Source organism: Somniosus microcephalus, chromosome 15, assembly GCF_052327205.1.
Source record: "Somniosus microcephalus isolate GS21.2 chromosome 15, FLI_Smic_1.0, whole genome shotgun sequence".
In the NCBI taxonomy this organism is placed as follows: Eukaryota; Metazoa; Chordata; class Chondrichthyes; order Squaliformes; family Somniosidae; genus Somniosus; species Somniosus microcephalus.
Window position 1 is genome coordinate 70,615,439 of NC_141001.1, and position 22,039 is coordinate 70,637,477.

The following is a 22,039-nucleotide window of genomic DNA, read 5'->3' on the forward strand; positions in this document are numbered from 1 at the left end:
CTTCTCATTAATATAATCATTAATAAGCACCTTCTCTGTGTAACTCACATCTTATTAGATTACACTCGCTACATTGCTCCCAGACCATGTTTCAGAGACCAACTATTATATTTACAGTGGACATCAGTTTATCTTATCTATAATTTTGGCCACATTTTAATCCTGATGGTCCAGCTGATTTTTCCCTCATGATTCACTTTTTACAAGTTACTTTAGGCCCATCTCTATGCCATGCACATATGCTACACATCAGTTCTAGGCCAAGACTGAGAATAAGTGACCTCTGTCAGGCCTCGACTAACTTTAGTTTGTAACTGAATGGAATGGCAGTCTGAGGGAACTCTGTTTCAGAATATATCCTTCTGCTGGGGAAGCACTCCACCAATGTTCTTGACAGGGAGCAGGAACCCGCTAGGTGTTGGAACAGAAAGCTACCAAGCCCAACTCTTTCCAGCATACGTTTGCTAAAGAAATAATATCAACTATTGCTAATTGACCACTTTCTACCACAAAATCTTCATTCACAATTTCTTTCAATTTCTGTTCACAACAATCTGTCTCAACCATCTGTGTCACTTTCTAGAAGCTGTGTTTCTGGGTACATTCGATTAGAACACTGCCTTTTAAGGGTGTGGGTTCAAACTCCACTTCAGAGTTTAAGACATAGTCCAGGCTAACAAATCAGCGCAGTACTGAGGGAGTTCGGCATTGTTGGAGGTGTCCCCTGTCTGCCTGCTTAAGTGGATGTAGTCCCGGCCAACATTATTCCCTCAACCACCACCACCAAAAACAAATTATCTGGTCATTCATTCATTTGTTGATTGTGGGACTTTGCTGTGTGCCAATGGATTGCTGCGGTTGGCTACAAAACAACAGTGAGTGCACTTCAAAAGTAATCCATTGGCAATAAAGTGCTTTAGGATGTCCTGAGGTGCTATATAAATGCAAGTTCTTTCTTTCAGTGAAGGTATGGTGATGCAGTGCATTTGAGTCCCAATGAAATGCACCAAAAAGACCATGTGATTGTACCTGTGATCCCAATATACTAAGTTCCCAACCTTAGCTGTGCCACTGTGAGGAAGTGACAAATGGAGGATAGGTGCTTTCGCACAGGGAAGAAAGAAAAAATGAGGAGGAAAGTCACCCTCATGTTATTCTCAGGTACCTGCTACTGGCTGGCATTACAGTAGCACTGGCAATGTCCCAGGAGCAATTCACACATCAATTTTCGAGCAGACAGATGTATGACAGCAAGAAACACAAGAAAGGAAAAGGGAGGACAATACATTACCTTAAAAAGGAGTTTCACCCTAAAAACAATGTAACTTGTTGGCCTAGCCAGCAATTAGTAGATTATCCAGGGTTCAGGGGAACTGTGCAGGAGGGGAAATTACCAATGAACTTTCTTCTCTGAGATCTAGGTTTTATTCCACACAGATTATCGGAATAGAAGTCTTTTTTTTCTGATGGCTCTACAGATCTGAAGTGGAATACATCTGGGCAGCCTGAAACCAGTTCCTACTCGCTGTAAATCCGTAACAAAATAAAACAATTCAGCACTAGCTAGCATTAAACTAACAGTCTCACTTCAAGAAGCTATAACAGTAACTAATATAGGAAAGTAAAGTCTTCACACTACACAGAATATACAACACAGAACCAGGCTATTCGGCCCAACCAGTCCAGCCCAGCGTTTATGCTCCACTTGAGTCTCCTCCCATCCTTCCTCATCCAACTCTATCAGCATAACCCTCTATTCCCTTCACCCTCATGTGCTTATCTAGCTTCCCCTTAAATGCATCTATACTATTCGCCTCAACTACTCTTTGTGGTAGTGAGTTCTACATTTTCACCACTCTCTGGGTAAAGAAGTTTCTTACTAGTTTAGTAAGTTGCTCTTCCAAGCTCGCTGTTAAGCTGCATTGTTGGGGTAGAGTAGAAGGAGCCTTCATCTAGTTCATGCCATGACTGGTACTGACACTGGGTGCCAATAGTGGAAATATGTCCATTTCCCATGAGCTTTAATAAGATCAAAATGCCTTTAGAACTTGATTTAACAGTACATCATTTAGCACCTTCTTTACTACTGATTTAACTCTTTAAACATAAAATAATTTTTTTGTATTTGTAATAAATTACTTCACAATAATAGGATATCTATCTATTTGGAATTTTGAACAGTTACAGCAAAAAATATATTAGGGGAGAAATTCAGTATCGCCCCGTTTGGGGCGCAATTATCGGCCAGGCGCAAAGTTTAGCGCCTGGCGCTAATTATCGCCTCCGACTGCAAACTTGGCTTCTATCGCCCCTGGAGGTGATTGGAGCACTAAAACAGGTGCTACACACCTCTCTTAAGGCACTAACGCCGAGGAACGAGGCGCTACCTCAGAGCGCTGGCGAAGCTCATGTGATGTTAGTCAGCAACGGAACACAGACACACTGGCGCCAGCCAGTTCTTAAAGGGGAGGGTCGATCTTGCTCTCCATCCACACCCTGCTCATTGCAGCCTTGAATCTCGGCCTGGAGAGACCTGTACATCAAATCTGCTGGAAAGAACAATGGAGAGGCCCAGGGAAAGAGCTCAGTCTTCAGAAGTCTCTCTCTCTCACTCAGAATGCGTGGTGCAAAAATGTCGCCGACAAAAAAAGGCAGGAAGCGGTCGCCTTTAAATAGCGCTCCCCCAGTCCCTTCCCGACTATAAAACAATCCCCTCAACCTGTTGTTGCTAGCGGCAGGTGGTAAGGCAGGGGGCGCCACTCAATATCCGGTCCAGGGCGCTGCGATCACGATCTGTGGGCGCAGAAGATCGTGGCGGTAGTGTTTAGCGCTGCCGCAAAATATCTGGTCAATTTCCCGAGCGGCACAAACATCGCCGCGCCCGGGCGCTAGTTGCTTTGCGCCCCATTAGCGCCCTCTTAAGGCGCTGACGGGAGGCGCAAACCAACCAAATTTTTCCCCCATTATTTTTAAATAGCCATGTTGTCACTTCATATAAACCCTTCTTTCTTTCTCTTCTATTGAAATAAAATGACCACAAAACACAGGACTGAGGCAGCATGATGTAAAATATTAAATGATTCAGTAAAAACTTTAGACAATGATGGACTTTACCAATCCATATTCATCTCCAAAAAAATTGCTCCCTGACCCCACTCCTCCAAAGTAAAGCAAGCAAAACTCCAGAAAACCGATCTAACTTTACATCCTACATTATTAATCTCTTAAATAACAACAGAAAACGCTGGAAAAACTCAGCAGGCCAGGCAGCATCCATGGAGAGTTAACATTTCAGGTCGAAGACCTTTCGTCAGAACTGGAAAAAAGCAGGAAATGGAAAGCAAGTTTAGGGGCTGGGAAAAGGGGGAGGGGATGAAAGAACAAAAGGGAAGGCCAGTGATAGGATAGAAAGCAGGAGCGATTAAGAGACATTGAGAGATATTCAAGGCACGAGGAGGTGGTAATGGAACAGATTAAGGAACAAAGGATGGCTCTAGATGAAGTGTGAATTGCGCTGGCAGAATGAAGGACAGCTGCCATGTGGGAGGGAAGAAAAAAAGGGCCAAACAAAAAGCGTGGATAAAAAAAAGAAAATATATATATATGTGATAGGGGCCGAGGTTATGATCTGAAATTGTTGAACTCTATGTTGAGTCCAGAGGGCTGTAGAGTGCCTAATCGAAAGATGAGGTGCTGTTCCTCGAGCTTACGCTGAGCTTCCGTGGAATAATGCAAGAGGCCGAGGACGGTGAGATCTGAGTGGAATGGGGCGGTGAATTAAAGTGACAGGCCACCAGGAGCTCGGGGTCCCCCTTACGGACTGAACAGAGGTGTCCCGCAAAGCGGTCACCCAATCTGCGTTTGGTCTCCCCAATGTAGAGGAGACCACATCGTGAGCAGCGAATACAGTATACTAAATTGCAAAAAGTACAAGTAAATCGCTGTTTCACCTGGAAGGGGTGTTTGGGGCCCTGGACAGTGGGAAGGGGGTGGTATAAGGGCATGTGTTGCATTTCCTGCGCTTGCACAGGAAGGTGCCGGGCGAAGGGGAAGGGGTGCTGGGGGTGGTAGAGGAGTGGACTAGGGTGTCGCGGAGGGAGGTCCCTATGGAATGCTGAATGGGGAGGCGAGGGGAAGATGCGTTTGGTGGTGGGATCACGCTGGAGGTGGCGGAAATGGCGACGGATGATCCGTTGAATGTGGAGGCTGGTGGGGTGAAAGGTGAGGACAAGGGGAACTCTATCGTGGTTCCGGGAGGGAGGGGCAGGGGAGAGATAGAACGGACACGGTCAAGGGCCATGTCAACCACAGTAGAGGGGAATCCTTGGTTGAGGAAAAAGGAAGACATGTCGGAAGCATTGGTATGGAAGGTGGCATCGTCAGAGCAGATGCGGCGGAGATGGCGAAACTGGGAGAATAGAATAGAGTCCTTACAGGAGGTGGGGTGGGAGGAAGTGTAGTCCAGGTAGCTGTGGGAGTCAGTGGGCTTGTAGTGAATGTTTGTCAATAACCCATCCCCAGAGATGGAGACGGAGAAGTCAAGGCAGGGAAGAGAAGAGTCGGAGATGGACCATATGAAGGTGGAAGGGTGGAAATTGGAAGCAAAGTGAATGAAATTTTCTAGTTCAGGGCGAGAGCAGGAGACGGCACCTCTTGGTGGTTGCCTTCCTTCATATCAAATATTTAAGGGCCCAGTAATTCACAGAGCATTTAATCAGCTCTATTTGTACTTATCCTTATGACTTTCAAACCTGTTCTTAACTAGATGCTCATTCAGCATCTCCCTTCTGAGGTGTTAATCAACACACAATTAATGACTTTAGCTGGGAGTCTTTCACACATATGTATGACTTAATGGGGGGAAACACAAATCTCTTCCAATGCCTCAGGCTCATCAATTTGATGTGTGTCCTTCAGTTCTGTACACAGTGATCAAGTTAAGTAACCTGCCTGCATTATCTATTTCCCTCTAACCAAAACAAGATATATAAAGTAATAGAAAATACAGGGGCATTAACTGAAATAATGTTGAGTTTTTTTTAATACTGATGCAGCCAGAGAACGGCTCAGGAACTGCAGGTTGTGATAAAAATGAAAAGGCTGAATATGCAGTAGCTAAGCCTTTCTTGCAAAGGTATAGCTAGATGCAATAGCCATCACATTAACCACAACCCTTAGAGTGCAAAAGTAATGCATTCAGGAGTACCATATTTATAAGTAAAGAGGAAACATTTGCAAACAGTGAAATTCTCCCAGGCCTCACGCTGGGGAGGACCGGACTATTTCCTGCCTGCCTGCCTCGGCCCCAGCCCACACGAATCCCGCCCGGAGTTAAAAATTGAGGCTTCTGTGAGCTGATCACTAGCAAAGAGAAGTGTAACATCTGGCCTTGGTCAAAATGGTTGACATCTGGAAATGATAGTTTCAGATATTTGTGTCTAGTTGAATGACACCCTGGAAAAGGCTTTAGTGCTGTATGTGGGCTTCTCCTAGGAGAAATTAAGGGATAAAGACATGCATTTCTCATCCTTAACTGAGACAGAGAGACAAGAGGCGAGAGGACAGAAGAGAAGAGAGAAAGGAAAGTAGAGGAAAGAGAAAGAGTGCTTCTAAGATTCAGAAGGTTCCACAAAAGTGTTAGAAAGCTTTCAAGAAAATACAGAAAGCATAAAAGTTCTAAAGTGCTTTGAAGCAGTTTTGCAAAAAGCAGAGAGATTGTCCAGAGTAAAAGTTGAAAGTTGAAAGATTAAGAAATTAGTTTTATTCAACAGAAGTAAAACTTGAAGTTTATCACAAATATAGCTTACGGGCTGGATTTTCATTGAGGAGTTGGGTAGGAGGCGGGACTACAACTTTCAGGGTTGTAGTCCCGCCTCCATCGAGTTCTAGCCAACCCACGCGATTTTGACTTGATTGGCCTTGTTGAGCCCGCCCAGCGGGCTCAGCAGGCCAATTAAGGGCCACCCGGCAACAGGTGAAGTCACAGACTGAAATTTCATCTGTCAAGACCTTTTGACAGATGAAATATCAGCATTTCACAGCTGTTTGAAGCTGTCAAACACTGAATCTGTACTCCAGGTTAATTCCTTCCTCTCAGGCTGATTTAGAGATCTCCCTGGAACAGAAAGCTGAATGCTGCAATTTTTGACAGCTCGCAGCCATTCTGCTTTCTGAGCCGGTGAGATGAGGGACTCCTGAGACCTGAAGGAAGGAAGGCTGTAAAGGTAAGTAAAGGTATATAAAACTTCTTTAAATACGTTACACACACCAAACACACTTACCTTTGCACTCATGCACCCATCACTCACCTGAACACCGGACATCTCGACCCCTCCAAGCCCTTCATCCCGATGGTCCGCCTCCTCTAACTTAGCGTGGTTTGGAGCCGTCGGGAATCCCACACTTCAACATTAAAAATAGGGATTAGGCTAAAAACTGCCTGTTAACTACCTGTTAACAGGCAGTTAATTGGCACTAATCCCCTTCCTGCCTCAGGGAGGCGGGTCCCCGTGCGGGTCGGGTACCCGCCTCCTTTGAAACTGGCATGGAGGGGGGTTGGGGGCGGGATGGGTTCATGCCCCCTGATTTCGGGATTTTAACCCCCCCCACACGCCTCCAATCCCGCCTCCACGGCCCAATGAAAATCCTGCCCTAAGTCTCTGAACCCAGAGAAAATAAAGTAACAGCATAAAGTACAGAAAGACACTACAGAAACACCAAAAGCTAATGTCTGTGCTGTGGAAGAGTGAGAGGTTAAGTAGTTTTACCTCTCTATACCTGTGTTAGGCTACACACCTTTTTTAAAAAATAAATGTCGACTTGTGTTAATAATAGTTCAGTACAGTAATAGTGCAAAGTAACAGCAAAAATGTAAAGTGACAATAAAAAAAAGTGAACTGTACTTTCTGATAAAACAGGAGTCTAGTGGAATTTAAAAAAATTAAAACTATAAAACATAATTCCACAGAGATTCTCCCACTCATCTGCTGTAACTTGGGTGGAAGAGCTTTGGAAACTCCAGAAAAATGGCACTACCACAGTTAAGCATTTTTTCTGGGGTTTCTGCGGCTCTTATGCCATATTTACAGTGGAAGAGTGGGAGAACCGCCACAGAAATTCACCCATTAACAAATTTTTATAAAAGAAAGAGTTATTCAGGAGATTTTTTTTTGCATTTGACATCCTATTTTAATTGGCACATAAACTTAAACAAATTACTTGATACTCCCTTAAACATGTCTGCATAATTTCAGCTAGAGGAGTGCGGGGGGGTGGGCAAAAGCAAAGAAGTGGCCAAGGAATGGATCAGAAGCAGGCTTGTGCCTGAGAAGTGGAGTGTAGGCACAGGTCTGGAAGGTGGAGAGATGAGCCATGGGGAACAGGGAGGTTAAGCCAGGGAAGAACAGGAAAAATGGAGTTTGATGGCAGGGAGGCTGAGTGTACTTGGACTAAATGCCAAAACACCATGCACAATGAGACCAGTGGCTCCAATAAGGACACCTAAAGGTCTGGGCCAGTGAGATTAAATCAGACATTGGGCTGGAAAAAACCAAGATGAAATTTAGTGGGTCATGTAGTTCTCAAGTACCAACCAGATTATTGGAAGAGTAATAGATATATAGGTCAGGTAACTTCCGCAGACCAATCACATCATTAGGTGGTGATTATAGATTGAAGAAGCCAATCAGATGGCAGAAGAGGGCACAAACTCAACATTTGATAGATAGATAGATAGATAGATAGATAGATAGATAGATAGATAGATAGATAGATAGATAGAGAGAAAGAGATAGACATACATAGATAGACAGAGAGATAGATATCTCGATATATAGATAGATAAAATCAACCTAGGTCTGTGAAGGCCTGAAACAGCTGTAATGTATTATTTTTTGATGTGTGCAAAGCATTACGGAACAAATTATTTCTGTCAAAAACTATTTAGATTGAGTGGAAGAATTCTGTTGCAAAAGTCAATATTCTCATATATACCTGGGTATTTCTGGACAGTAATCCGATTAGTAATGTAATTGCATTTCATGCAAAATCTAAATATACCATAGATTAAAAATACCCCTTTTGTACAGTTATCAGTGTGAATTTATAATTGTGCTGCAAAAAACATTCATTACTCAGTGTCATTTAACTTATCATTTATATTTAAAATACTGCAACATTACCTGACTTTATATCAATAGTTTTTGTACAGAATAGATTCTAACAGGCACAGTCTGCTGCTTTCACTTTGTGCAGCATGTGCAGGTCTGTAGGTGGTTAGGCAGCTGTTCCTAGGACAAACTACATAAGTGTTTGTATATCATCACACTTATTCTGTGGTGCAGGACAGTGCGTGAATAAAGTGAGATGAAGTCTAACACTAGTCAATGAGATGTTTTCATCTTTGTAGCAACAAATGCAAACTTGAACAGAAAGATAATGGATTTGTGTCTGAACACAAAATTACTATTTTAATGTTTGCTACAGCCTATTAAAACATTAATAGTCATGTACAAAGAGCAGGCTAAGTTTGTAACTGGGTTAGAAATTGTCAGTTGCCTAAACCATGGGTTTGAGCTCTTAATCTACGGTGACATTCTAGTGCAATACTGAAGGAGCACTGCATTGTCAGAGGTACCATCCTTCAAATGAGACATTGATCCAACGTCTGCCTGTTCCAGGGCTTCAGATGCAGGTTAAAGAACCCATGGTGTTATTTGAAGAATAGTAGGGAGTTTTCTCAGTGTCTTGGCCACCTTCTTTCACCAATATCACCAAAAACAAATTAATTGGTCATTCATCTCATCATTGTTTAGAGGATCTTGCTGTGTGCAAAATGCCTGCTACATAACAGCAATCGCTGCACTTCAAAGTAATTAATTTTGTGTGAAAGGAATGGAACTGTGTTTATATAGTGTCTTTCACAACTTCAGGACATTACAAAAGAGCTTTACAGCCAATTAAGTACTTTTTGAAGTGTCGTCGCTGTTGTAATGTAAGGAAACATGGCAACCAATTTGCGCACGGCAAAGTCCTGCAAACAGCCATAAGATACATGACCAGACATTCTTTTTTAATGATGTTGGTTGAGGGATAAATATTGGCCAGGATACCAGGAGAACGCCCCTGTTCTTTGAATAGTGCCATGGGATCATTTACGTCCACCTGAGTGGGTACACAGACACTTGGTTTAACGTATCATCTGAAAGACGGCAGGGAGTTTGAGGAGCTAGGGTCTAAATTAATAAGCAAAACCTCAAGGATAATAATCTCTGGATTACTACCTGAGCCACTCGAAAATTGGCATAGGGTCAAGCAGATCAGAGAGTTAAATGCATGGCTCAAAGAGTGGTGCGGGAAGAAGGGGATTCGATTCATGGGGCACTGGCACCAGCACCAGGGAAAGAGGGAGCTGTACCGGCAGGACGGGCTCCACTTAAACCAGGCTGGGACCAGCGTCCTGGCGAATTAATAACTAGGGCTGTAGTTAGGGCTTTAAACTAAAAATGTGGGGTGGGATGGGGTCATTTGAGGGGAAATTTGTAAATCGAAAGAGAAAGGTTAAGGCAATAGAGCAGTGTAGCGATTTGGGTAAAAATAAGCAGAGTGTGACAGGAAGGGGCAGAGAGTTTAATGGTAGCAGTGCAGCAGAGAATAAGGTCAAAGCAGGGAATAATAGTAAAAAAAAATTAATTAAAGGCTCTTTATCTGAATGCACGAAGCATTCGTAACAACATAGACAAACTACTGGCACAAATAGAGATAAATGGGTTTGATCTAATAGCCATTACAGAGACGTGGTTGCAAGGTGACCAAGGTTGGGAACTAAATGTTCCAGGGTACTTGATGTTTCGAAAAGACAGGCAGAATGGAAAAGGTGGGGGGGGGATAGCCCTTATAATAAAGGATGACATAAGGACAGTAGAGGAAGGATCTCAGCTCGGAGGATCAGGAAGTGGAATCAGTATGGGTGGAGATAAGGAATAACAAGGGGCAGAAAACACTGGTGGTAGTAGTATATAGGCCGCCTAACAGTAGCTATACCGTTGGACAGAATATTAATCAAGAAATAGTAGGAGCTTGTAACAAAGGTAATGCAATAATCGCGGGGGACTTTAATCTTCATATAGACTGGACAAATCAAATTGGCAAAGGTAGTCTGGAGGACGAGTTCATGGAATGCATTCCAGACAGTTTCCTAGAACAATACGTCATGGTACCAACCAGGGAACAGGCTATTTTAGATCTTGTATTGTGTAATGAGACAGGGCTAATTAGCAATCTCATAGTAAAGGTTCCTCTGGGGCAGAGTGATCATAATATGATAAACTTTTGAGTGTGACTTGCCTAAGTCCGAAACTAGAGTCTGAAACTTAAATAAAGCCAATTACATAGGTATGAGGGGAGAGTTGGCTAAGGTAGATTGGAAAAATAGATTAAAGGGTATGGTGGTAGATAAGCAGTGGCTAGCATTTAAAGAAATATTTCATAATTCTCAACAAAAATACATTTCATTGAGAAACAAAAACTCCATGGGAAAAGTGATCCATCCGTGGCTAACTAAAGTTAAGGATAGCATTAGATTGAAAGAAGAAGCTCATAATGTTGCAAAAAATAGTAGTAAGCCTGAGGATTGGGAGAGTTTTAGAAACCAGCAAATGATGACCAAAAAATTGATAAAAAGGGAAAAAATAGAATGAGAGAAAACTAACAAGAAATATAAAAACAGATTGTAAGAGGTTCTACAAATCTGTAAAAAGGAAGAGAGTAGCAAAAGTAAACTTTGGTCCCTTAAGGCTGAGACAGGAGAAATTATTATGGGGGATAAGGAAATGGCAGAAACGTTAAACAAATATTTTGTATCTGTCTTCACAGTAGAAGACACAAAAAGCATACCAAAAATGGTGGGGAACCAAGGGTCTAATGAGGGTGAGGAACTTAATGTAATTAATAGAAGTAGAGAAAAAGTACTAGAGAAACTAATGGGACTAAAAGCCAACAAATCCCCTAGACCTGATGGCCTATATCCTAGGGGTCTAAAAGAGGTGGCTGCAGAAATAGTGGATGCATTGGTTTTGATCTTCCAAAATTCCCTAGATTCTACAACAGTCCAGGCGGATTAGAAGGTAGCAAATGTAACGCCGCTATTCAAGAAAGGAGGGAGAGAGAACACAGGGAACAACAGGCCAGTTAGCCTAACATCAGTAATAGGAAAAATGCTGGAATCCATTGTTAAGGAAGTGGTATCAGGGCACTTAGAAAATCATAACATGATTAGGCAGGATCAACATAGTTTTATGAAAGGGAAATCATGTTTGACAAATTTATTAGAGTTTTTTGAGGATGTAACTAGCAGAGTAGCAAAAGGGGAACCAGTGGATTTCCAAAAGGCATTCGATAACATGTCACAAAAGGTTATTACACAAGATAAGGGCTCATGGGGTTGGGGGTAATATAGTAGCATGGATAAAGGATTGGTTAACGGACAGAAAACACAGAGTAGGGATAAACGGGTCTTTTTCAGGTTGGCAAGCTGTAACTAGTGGGGTGCCGCAAAGATCAGTGCTGGGCCTCAGCTGTTTGCAATCTACATTAATGACCTAGATGAAGGGACCGAGTGTAATGTATCCAAGGTTGCTGATGATACAAAGCTAGGTGGGAAAGTAAGCTGTGAGAACACAAAGGGGTCAATTTTCCCGAAGCTGTCAGGAAGAAGGCGGGACTACAACTTTCGGGTTTTAGACCCGCCTACATCGACGTCCGGCCAATCCGCTCGATTTTCCCTTGATTAACCTTGTTGGGCCCGCCCAGCGGGCTCAGCAGGCCAATTAAGGGCCACCCGGCAACAGGTGACATCACAGACTGCAATTTCATCTGTCAAGAGTTCTTGACAGATGAAATATCAGTGTTTCACAGCTGTTTGAAGCTGCCAAACACTGACAGTCTGAGTTCTAACATGAGTCCTTCTGCACAGACTCAGTTAGAACTCTCAGCAGCACTCAAAGCTGAAGGCTGTCACTTTTGACAGATCGCAGCCATTCAGCTTTAAGTGCCGGCTGAGTGATGCGCTCCCGACGCCTACAGGAAGAAAGGCTGTTAAGGTAAGTACAGGTAAGTAAAAGTTCTTTACACACTTTAGACACACCAAACACACTTACCTTTGCACTCATGCACCCATCACTCACCTGAACACCGACATCGCGACCCCTCCAACTCCTTCAACCCGACGGCCCGACTCCTCTAACCTGGCGTGGTTTGGAGCCGTCGGGAATCCCACACGACACCCCTCAAAATAGGGATTAGGCTAAAAACTGCCTGTTAACTACCTGTTAACAGGCAGTTAATTGGCACTAATCCCTTCCCGCCTGGGGTCGGCGGGTCCCAGTGCGGGGCGGGTACCCGCCACCTCTGAAACTTGCGTGGAGCAGGGTTTTGGGCGGGATGGTATCGGGACCCCTGAATTCGGGATTTCCCCCCCCCCCACACGCCTGAAACCCCGCCTAGCGGCTCCAGGAAAATCGACCCCAAAGAGTCTGCAAAGGGATATATGCAGGCTAAGTGAGTGGGCGGTAAGGTGGCAGATGGAGTATAATGTAGGGAAATGTGACATTATTCACTTTGGTAGGAAGAATAGAAAAACAGAATATTTTTTAAATGGTGAGAAACTTTTAAATGTTGGTGTTCAGAGAGATTTGGGTGTCCTCGTGCAAGAAACACAGAAAGCTAGCATGCAGGTACAGTAAGCAATAAGGAAGGCAAATGGCATATTGGCATTTTTGCAAGGGGGTTGGAGTATAAGAAAGTCTTGCTACAATTGTACAGGGCCTTGGTGAGACCACATCTGGAGTACTGTGCACAGTTTTGGTCTCCTTATCTAAAGAAGGATATACTTACCTTGGAGGCGGTGCAACAAAGGTTCACTAGATTGATTCCTGGGATGAGAGGGCTGTCCTATGATAAGAAATCATGTAGAATGGGCCTTTACTCTCTGGAGTTTAGAAGAATGAGAGGTGATCTCATTGAAACATACAAGATTCTGAAGGGGATTGACAGGGTAAATGCTGAGAGGTTGTTTCCCCTAGCTGGAGTGTCTAGAACTAGGGGGCATAGTCTCAGGATAAGGGGTAGGCCATTTAAGACTGAGATGTGGAGGAATTTCTCCACTCAGAGGGTTGTGAATCTTTGGAATTCTCTGCCCCAGAGGGCTGTGGATGCTGAGTCTTTGAGTATATTCAAGACTGAGATAGATAGATTTTTGAACTCTAGGTGAATCAAGGGATATGGAGATCGGGCAGGAAAGTGGAGTTGAGGTAATTGATCAGCCATGATCTTATTGAATGGCAGAGCAGGCTTGAGGGGCCGTATGGCCTACTCCTGTTCCTATTTCTTATGTTCTTAGTTTCGTTAATGCAGCATTCTATCAGCGTCAGCCTGGATTATGCACTCAAGTCTCTGACTCAGAGGCGAGAGTATTACCACTGAGCTGACATGTGAAGGGCTTGGAGATATTTGAGAGAAGTGATAGGGTTATATTTACATGCAAGTCTTTCTTTTTTTACACAGGAAATTTAGACCCCAATTATAGTACAGAGCTATTATTCCGCTACTAAGAAAACCATGTTTATAGATGGGCTGAACTATAAAATCAATAGTGAAACTCTTTGACTACCACAACCAGCACAGCCAAAGGTACTGAGCTGGAGGAAAGAACGACCTGCATTTCTATAGCGCTTTTCATGACCACCGACGTTTCAAAGCGCTTTACAGCTAGTCAGCTAGTCTGGCTGGGAGCAACCTTCAGCTTTTGGATTTTGCAAAATCTTAGTTCCTATTTGCCACAATAAATAGTTAGTTATGTGTTAACTCAGTTCCTATTTGTTACCAGCACAGTACCGCTTCAGGAGCCATGTTTCACTTACGTTCAATGGGAATTATTGTAGGGAGTGTCCTAAATATAAAGGGGTAACTTCAACCTCACCATCCCAATTTTAAAAAAATTATTGCAAAACATGTTTTCATTCAAGATATTTTCTTAAGTCTTACTTACATTTTTAAATTTTGGGTTGTGTGCAAATATACGTGTGTTGAAGTTACTGTCACAAACATAGAAGATAGGAGCAGGAGTAGGCCATTCGGCCCTTCGAGCCTGCTCCGCCATTCAATGAGATCATGGCTGATCATCCAAATTCAGTACTCTGTCCCTGCCTTCTCCCCATATCCCTTGATCCCTTTAGCCTTAAGAAATATATCCAACTCCTTCTTGAATATATTTAATGAACTGGCCTCCACTGCCCTCTGTGGCAGAGAATTCCACAGGTTCACCACTCTCTGGGTGAAGAAATTCCTCCTCATTTCAGTCCTAAATGGCTTACCCCTTATCCTTAGACTATGACCCCTGGTTCTGGACTCCCCAGCCATCATAAACATCCTTCCTGCATCTAGTCTGTCCAGGCCTGACAGAGTTTTATAGGTTTCGATGAGATCCCCTCTCAATCTTCTAAACTCCAGTGAGTATAAGCCCAATCGACACAATCTCTCCTCATACGTCATTCCTGCCATCCCAGGTATCAGCCTGGTGAATCTTCGCTGCACTCCTTCCATGGCAAGAACGTCCTTCCTCAGGTAAGGCGACCAAAACTGCACACAATACTCAAGGTGCGGTCTCACCAAGGCCCTGTACAACTGTACAAGTGGTCAGTGCACCAGTTCAGCTCACTTCTCCATACCAGTGTTAGGTGCAACCTCAAAATTCAAATATACAAGGGTGGAGTTGCAGTGATGCAAATAGCGTTAGCAAATTCATCCCATTAACTTAACAGTTTAAAATGTTTAAAATCTTTTCACATCTATTTTTCTGCATCTTAATATGCTATAAGCTTTATCTGAAGTTGCAACATGCAGCCAATAGATCATCTAGGATACTTCAGAGAAAAAATAATTGGATATTTAATTTTGTGGCTATCTAATATCTAGAAAATACACATTTATCAATTGTTTAGTGAAAATGCAAGAATGCATCAAAATATAGTAACTAAACACTAGTACATTTAGGATGGTAATCCAAAAATTATTCAATTACCGGAATAGGTATGCAAAATAAATTCTGAAACCACAGTATCAGGTTTTGCTGACATTCTTGGTTGTTACATGTAGGACAACAGATACATGTCATATAGTGACATGGTTGTTATTCAATGAAGGGGATCATAAAACTGCAAATAGAGAGAAGCTCAGTAATTTTTGAAAGTCATCTAATTCAAGTTGCTAGGTAATTTTTTTCTGTCGGTTTTTGGTAAATTTCTGTGTTGGTGGAAGTGAAGACATCCACACTGGGCAATGGCACTTTTGCAGCCTCATGTCAGCATCAAACACTTGTAGGTACACAAATAAAGTTCCATTTCCTCTATAGCAACCTCTGAAGAATACACCCAATTATACCAGTATGTCATTTCAATTTATACCACACGTGAGCGAAACATCAATGATTTCAACATTTTTTAATGCTAAAAGCCACCTGCCTTTAATAAGAACTTTTCCCAATGGTTCTGTCATGTAGATTACTAGACTAGCAATGAAATAAATGATATGATGCTGAGAGCTTCAAGAGTTAAAGACCCATCAGCAGCCAATCAATAATGGTTTAATACACCAAGCTATGCAGCCCTCAAACTTCCCCACAACAACCATGAAATAAAAAGTAGTAAAACAAAACCTCTGAACTGAACATTACCCCAGTCATTAATCTACTATGTCCTAACAAACATCCAGAATTAACCTGACTGCACTCCTGAAGATCTGAAACAAATATATTCACAGAAGAGAAACTACCCATCAAAGCAGCAAAGGCATGGGCCCCGATTTTCCTGGAGCCGTCGGGCGGGGTTTCAGGCGGGCGGGGGCGAAAAAAAAAAAAAAAAAAAAAAAAAAAAAAAAAAAATCGCAGAAATAGGGGGTCGCGACCCCCCCCCCCCCCAACCCGATTCCCCGCCCCGCCCGACTTTCACCCCGGTGTTTCAGCGCGACCCGAATCAGTCCCGCCCGCAGCTGGCGGGACTGGTCGTCAGGAGCCTAATGATCAATAATTGGCAGCTGGAATCCAATTTTAAGGGGCCCTTGCAATTTTCAGCCGTTCCCCACGTAAACCACGCCTGGTGGGAACACCGCTGATGAAACCTGGCGTGAACAATGTTGGCTTGCTTACTTTCAGCTGCAGGTCAATCAGGAATTAAGAGATTTAATCAGACAGCATTGGTAGGCTGCAGGACCTTGTTGCTCCAGGGTTGGGGCAACTTGTTGAAGGCTTAGGCACAGCTGTGGAAGGTTGGAGCCTCACACACTTCTCCAGTGTGAGCTCCTGGGAAGCCCCTCTCACCACCCTAACTCAGCGCCTCCTCAACGGAGGCATCTGCCAGAAGCATGGGAGGCCTTTTGTTCCTTCCCTTCTTGGCATTAGAGGATCTCCAACAGCAGAGGAGGCTGGAGCAGATCCAGCAGCAACAGCAGCACCAGCAACAGCAGCACCAGCAGGAGCAACAGGCTGCGGCTCAGCCAGCTGAGGCAGCACAGGCCAGAAGGGGCCAGCGCATGGAAGGCCATCGGTGCAGGAGATACCCCCCAAACAGGGTCTACAGACACAGGGTGAGCTACCTCAACATGACTGAGCAGCAGTGCCAAAGGCGGCTTTCGCGAGTGGTAGTGACTGACATCTGCGCAATGCTACAGCAAGACCTGGAGCCCAGAGCACCAGGTCGACACTCCTTACCAGTGGCCATCAAAGTCACCACCGCACTCAACTTTTATGCCTCAGGCTCCTTCCAGGGATCAGCAGCAGACATCAGCGGCATCTCCCAGGCGGCCTCACACACTTGCATCAAACAGGTCACCGATGCCTTCTTTGCCCTCGCGCACAATCACATCCATTTCACCCTGGATCGCGCAAGTGTGAGGGCGCGAGCGCTTGGATTAGCTTAGCTGGCAGACTTTCCAAGGGTGCAGGGCGCCATTGACTGCACACGTGGCCCTTAGGGCACCCCACTGCAATCCAGGAGTTTTTGTCAACTGCAAGGGCTTCCACTCCCTTAACGTTCAGCTGGTGTGTGACCACAAGAAGGTGATTTTGCATGTTTGTGCCAAGCACCCTGGCAGCTGCCATGACTCCTTCATATTGCGCCAGTCTACTGTGCCTCCGCTATTCTGTCCGCCAAACGAATTTCAGGGATGGCTACTTGGAGACAAGGAATATCCCCTGCGGTCTTGGCTAATGACGCCGTTGAGGAGATCAGCCAACGAAGCTGAGGAGCGCTACAACTCCAGCCACATTTCCACCAGATGCATTATCGAGCAAGCCATCGGATTGCTAAAGATGTGCTTCAGATGCCTCGATAGATCAGGTGGAGCCTTACAGTACTCATCAGTCAGGGTCTCCAAAATCATTGTGGTATGCTGTGTGCTTCACAACATGGCACAGCGTCATGGCTTGCTGATTCCGCAGGACCAAGAGGCTCCTCACAGAGCCGCCTCGGATGAGGATGATGCTGAAGAGGAGGAGGAGGACGGAAACGAGCATCCTGCAGAGGCCCGTCAACCAGCGGCACCAGTGCGCGAGAACATTGCTGGGCGGAATGCAAGGAACGCACTCATCCTGGTACAGGAAACTGTGTGTTATCCGGAGGCTAACTGTCCAGAATGCTCGAGCCACCGGCAAAAATCAGGTGCCGTTTTCGTTAGGTTTTTTTTTCTCGTTGCTTTTTTCCTCAACAGTCAAGCTCTGCCAGGTCTGCTGAAGCTGTTGCTAAGCTAGAGACACTTGGACTGTTTAGAAGCTGTTGCTAAGCAACAGGATTTGTTGACAGATATGGAGCTCAGAAGCTTCCGTATCTTTCAACATTAGCGCTGGAGTGTCCAGCAGTTTTGAGGGAACGGCAACAGCTCGGTCCCGTCGGTGCCGGATAGCACAAAGTTTCCTGTACATCAAACACTGTAGCCTTGTTGCTTCTTAACTGACCATGGACAGTGGCCCATGCCTGCGCATTTCTACCTATTTGACCAGCTTGCTGACATCTGCAAGTAATCCTAAGGCCTCAATGTGATATCCCCATTCACCAAATGACAGATGCCATAACTGCAGCAGTTGCCACCAGATTTTTTATGTACAGGAAAACTGATGGCATTAAAACTATATACAAGACTTTTCACCCAAGTGACTACCCTTGTGATTAGTGGTGCTTTATTTTTCTCTTACGCGTGCTCCTACGTAGTGGTTCCCCTGTGGCTACAGCAGATGTGGCGGCCCCTTGCTCACTTTCCTGCTGCTCCTGTCTCGATACCTTTGGTGGGCGTCCTCTGGGGTGGCGAGCCTGTGAGGGCTCGCCAGCAGTCTGCTGCTCCTGCGGCTGTGCAGGGGTTGAGACTCCTATCTCACTTGGGTGTGGACTCCGGCGGGGCTCTGACCGAGGGCTCTGAAGTGGCATGGAAGTGTGAGCGCGTGGAGAGGTGCCCCCACTTCTGGTGCCAACAACCTCCCTCTCATGGGTCAGCTCCCCCTCAGCGCCTGCAAGTGGCTGGAGAGCACCTTGCTGCACATCAGGGGGGCCATGGGGACCCATCTCTACACTGGAAGTCCTGCTCAGAGAGACTTCCATGAAGGTCTGGTTTCGGTGCTCAATAGATGCCCATCGCTCCTCAAGAGATGTCATTCTATTCTGAGCACTCACCATGTTTTCGATACCCTGGCGACTAAGTTCCTCCATGGCCGCAGCCCTCCTCTCCTCAGCCGCAGCCCTCCTCTCCTCGGCCGCAGCCAGCCTTACCACGGAGGTAGCCATCCTTTCCACGGAGGTAGCCATCCTTTCCAAGGTGATGCTTTCATGCGCCAATGACGCCAATAAGGCTGTGCTCATGCTTGCCATGGACTCCTCCATTCGCTCCACACTCGCAGCGACCCTGGAGACAAAACCTGCCAGAGACTCCTGCATTTGTGCGTGGAGAGCCATCACCTCCTCTCTTGCAGATGGACCCAGAGGCATAGGGTCGACATGCAGCTGAGCTGAGCTGGCAGAGGCCTGCGCCCTCTGACGAGGACTCTCCACTGCAGTCCCTGTCTCCACAATCTGCTGATGCTCATTTGTGAGCTGTGAAACACCAGGTGACAACACTACTCTATGTCCCGAAGGCCCGCGCTTACTTCTGCTGACACTGCGCCCTCAGAGGCTGGAGCTTCCTCTGAGGAGTCTGGTTGCAAAGCCTCTTCCTCCTCGGCAGTGGTGACGGGGGGGCTCTGGATGGTCCTGTGGGGTAGTAAAGGAAAGAGTTAGAGATCTGATGCCAAGGCTACTTGCACATTGGATTTGGCAGATGCTCATAAGTCCAAATGATATAGCTTCAGAATCATATCAGCGACTCATGCTATGTCAATGAGAGAAATGGGAAACTATTCTGTCACCAGCTTGCGGGCTTGCTCCCGTCTCTCCTGCCCCAGCTTCCGCAGCCACGTCAGCCCCAGCAATCTCCATCACTGCTTTCTCCCAGGGGGTCAGGTGGGCGATTGAGGGTGGTCCTCCTCCAGTCCTCGCTCGCTCTCTCCTATTGTGAGCTCTCTTTTCCTGCAATGAGGGAGACAAGTGGAGTTTGAGTGAGAGTGCAGGAGTGAGTGTAGAGATTGCATAGCATAGATACTTAGAAGGAGACAAAGGTGGTGTGAGGCTGCAAGACCAAGGGCCCTCTCTGTGTGTTGTCAGTTGTGTTCCAAGCATCAGAGTGAGAGGCAGTGTGAGGGCTGCATGGTGCAATAGTTACGTGAATGTGAGCATAGAGAGAGAGGGAAAGGGTAAGGGTGCATGGATGTGACTGGGAAGTGATTGCTGAAGCTGAGTGCTGTTGGGGAAAGGCAATGGGGATCAGGTTGAGGGTGATGGAAACTTCATACTTACTTTTCCTGTACGGTGAAGATCATGGAAGCGCTTCCTGCACTGCATCCAGGTCCGACGGGTGACTTCGAGAGTTGACCTCTGCAGCCACCTCCATCCATGCAGCCCTGGACTCATTGGGAGGCCTCTTCCTCCCTGAGCTAGGGAAGAGGACCTCCCTGTGAGCCCTAACCCCATCCACCAATGTCTGCAATGAGGTCTCATCAAATTTGGCGGCAGCTCGGCCTCTGCCGCTGGCAGCAGCTGGTGCAGGTTCCTCTGCCATTCTGTACGACTGGTTGGGAAGCCTGCAGAGGTTGAGAAGCTTGCTGGAGACTTTAAAAGCACCACGAATGATGACATCATACTGTGGGGCTTTCTGGCTGGAAATGGACACTTAGCAAGGGTGCCCACACGCTGGAAATTAATTGGCCAATTGAGGGAAAATTGCGTGCAGCTGGCTGACCCATTTAGATTCGGGTCGAAAGCCGACATTTGGGGAACCCAACAATTCCCCGCACCTTCGGGAAAATCGGAGCCATGATGATTTCTAAGTTCCAGAACCTGACAAATTCATGTAAAACATGCAAAACACAAAGAAAAACAACATAGCTCCCAAAGGCCTTTAAATGTGCAACATTACCCTCACACAAGCATACTATCCAGATTTAAATATGTAACATACAATAACATGAGTCTCAAACTAGAGTCTCAAACTAAAAACAAGCAAAACAATACAAAAAAGTGTTAGTAAGCACCTGGACAATTCCACTAAATATTTCACAATAATCATTGGACAACATGCTACTATTAGGCGATGCGCTACCTCACTTCATACTCCCTCATAAAGCAAGGTTAGAATAATACAAAGTATGGATAGATATTTGAAACAATAACAGCGCCTCTCAAATTTTCAAAAATCAATGTTCCAACATAAGTAAAACTAGATTAAATAGATTAGGGAGGACCAGGGGTCACAATTTTAAGTTATACAAGGCCAGATCTAGGTTAGATGTCAGGAGGTGCTTCGTTCCTCATTGGCTCAGTGGCAGGAAGCAAAGGGTAATGGTCATGGGTGTTTTTGTGACTGGAAGGCTGTTTCCAGTGGGGTTCCGCAGGACTCAGTACCAGGTCCCTTGCTTTTATATATCAATGAGTTAGACTTAAATGTAGGGGGCATGATTAATAAGTTTGCAGATTATACAAAAAAATGGTCATGTGCTTGATAGTGAGGAAGAAAGCTGTGGATTTCAGGAAGGTATCAATGGACTGGTCAGGTGGGCAGAAAAGTGGCAAATGCAATTCAATCCAGAGAAGTGCGAGGTAATGCATTTGGGGAGGGTTAACAAGGCAAGGGAATACACAATAAATGGTAGGATACTGTGAAGTGTAGAGGAACAGAGGGACATTGGAGTGCATGTCCACAGATCCCTAAAGGTGGTTAAGAAGGCATACAAGATATATTCTATGCCTCGGCTAATAAAGGAAAGTAAGAGCTGGGAGGTTATGTATGAACTGCATAAAACACTAGTTAGGTCACAGCTAGAGTACTGCATACAGTTGTGGTCACCACATTACAGGAAGGATGTGATCGCACTGGAGAGGATACAGAGATTTACGAGAATGTTGCCAGGAATGGAGAATTTTAGCTATGAAGAAAGATTGGATAGGCTGGAGTTGTTTTCTTTGGAACAGAGGAGGCTGAGGGGATATTAAATTGAGGTGTATAAAATTATGAGGGGCCTAGATAGAGTGGATAGGAAGGACTTATTTCGCTTAGCAGGAGGTCAATAGCCAGGGGGCATAGTTTAAAGTAATTGGTAAAAGGATTAGAGAGGAGTGGAGGAGGAAATTTTTCACCCAGAGGGTGGTGGGCCTTTGTAACTCACTGCCTGAAAGGGTGGTAGAGGCTGAAATGCTCACCGCATTTAAAAAGTATCTGAAGTAACCTACAAAGCGACGTGGTAGTGGAGCTCTGGATGAGATTAAAATTGATAAAGAGGAGGTACTAGAAAGAATGTCTGTACTTAAAGTTGATAAGTCACCAGGACAGGATGGGATGCATCCTAGGATGCTGAGGGAGGTACTCGCCATAATCTTCCAATCCTCCTTAGATACGGGGGTGGTGCAAGAGGACT

At 45.1% G+C, this 22,039-nt stretch overlaps 1 protein-coding gene across 2 annotated transcripts in view; it reads right to left on the reverse strand.

The window, feature by feature from the left end:
- LOC147107022 (uncharacterized) overlaps nucleotides 1-22,039 on the reverse strand; it is a 364,818-nt gene that overhangs the window by 237,363 nt on the left and 105,416 nt on the right. The window lies entirely within an intron of this gene.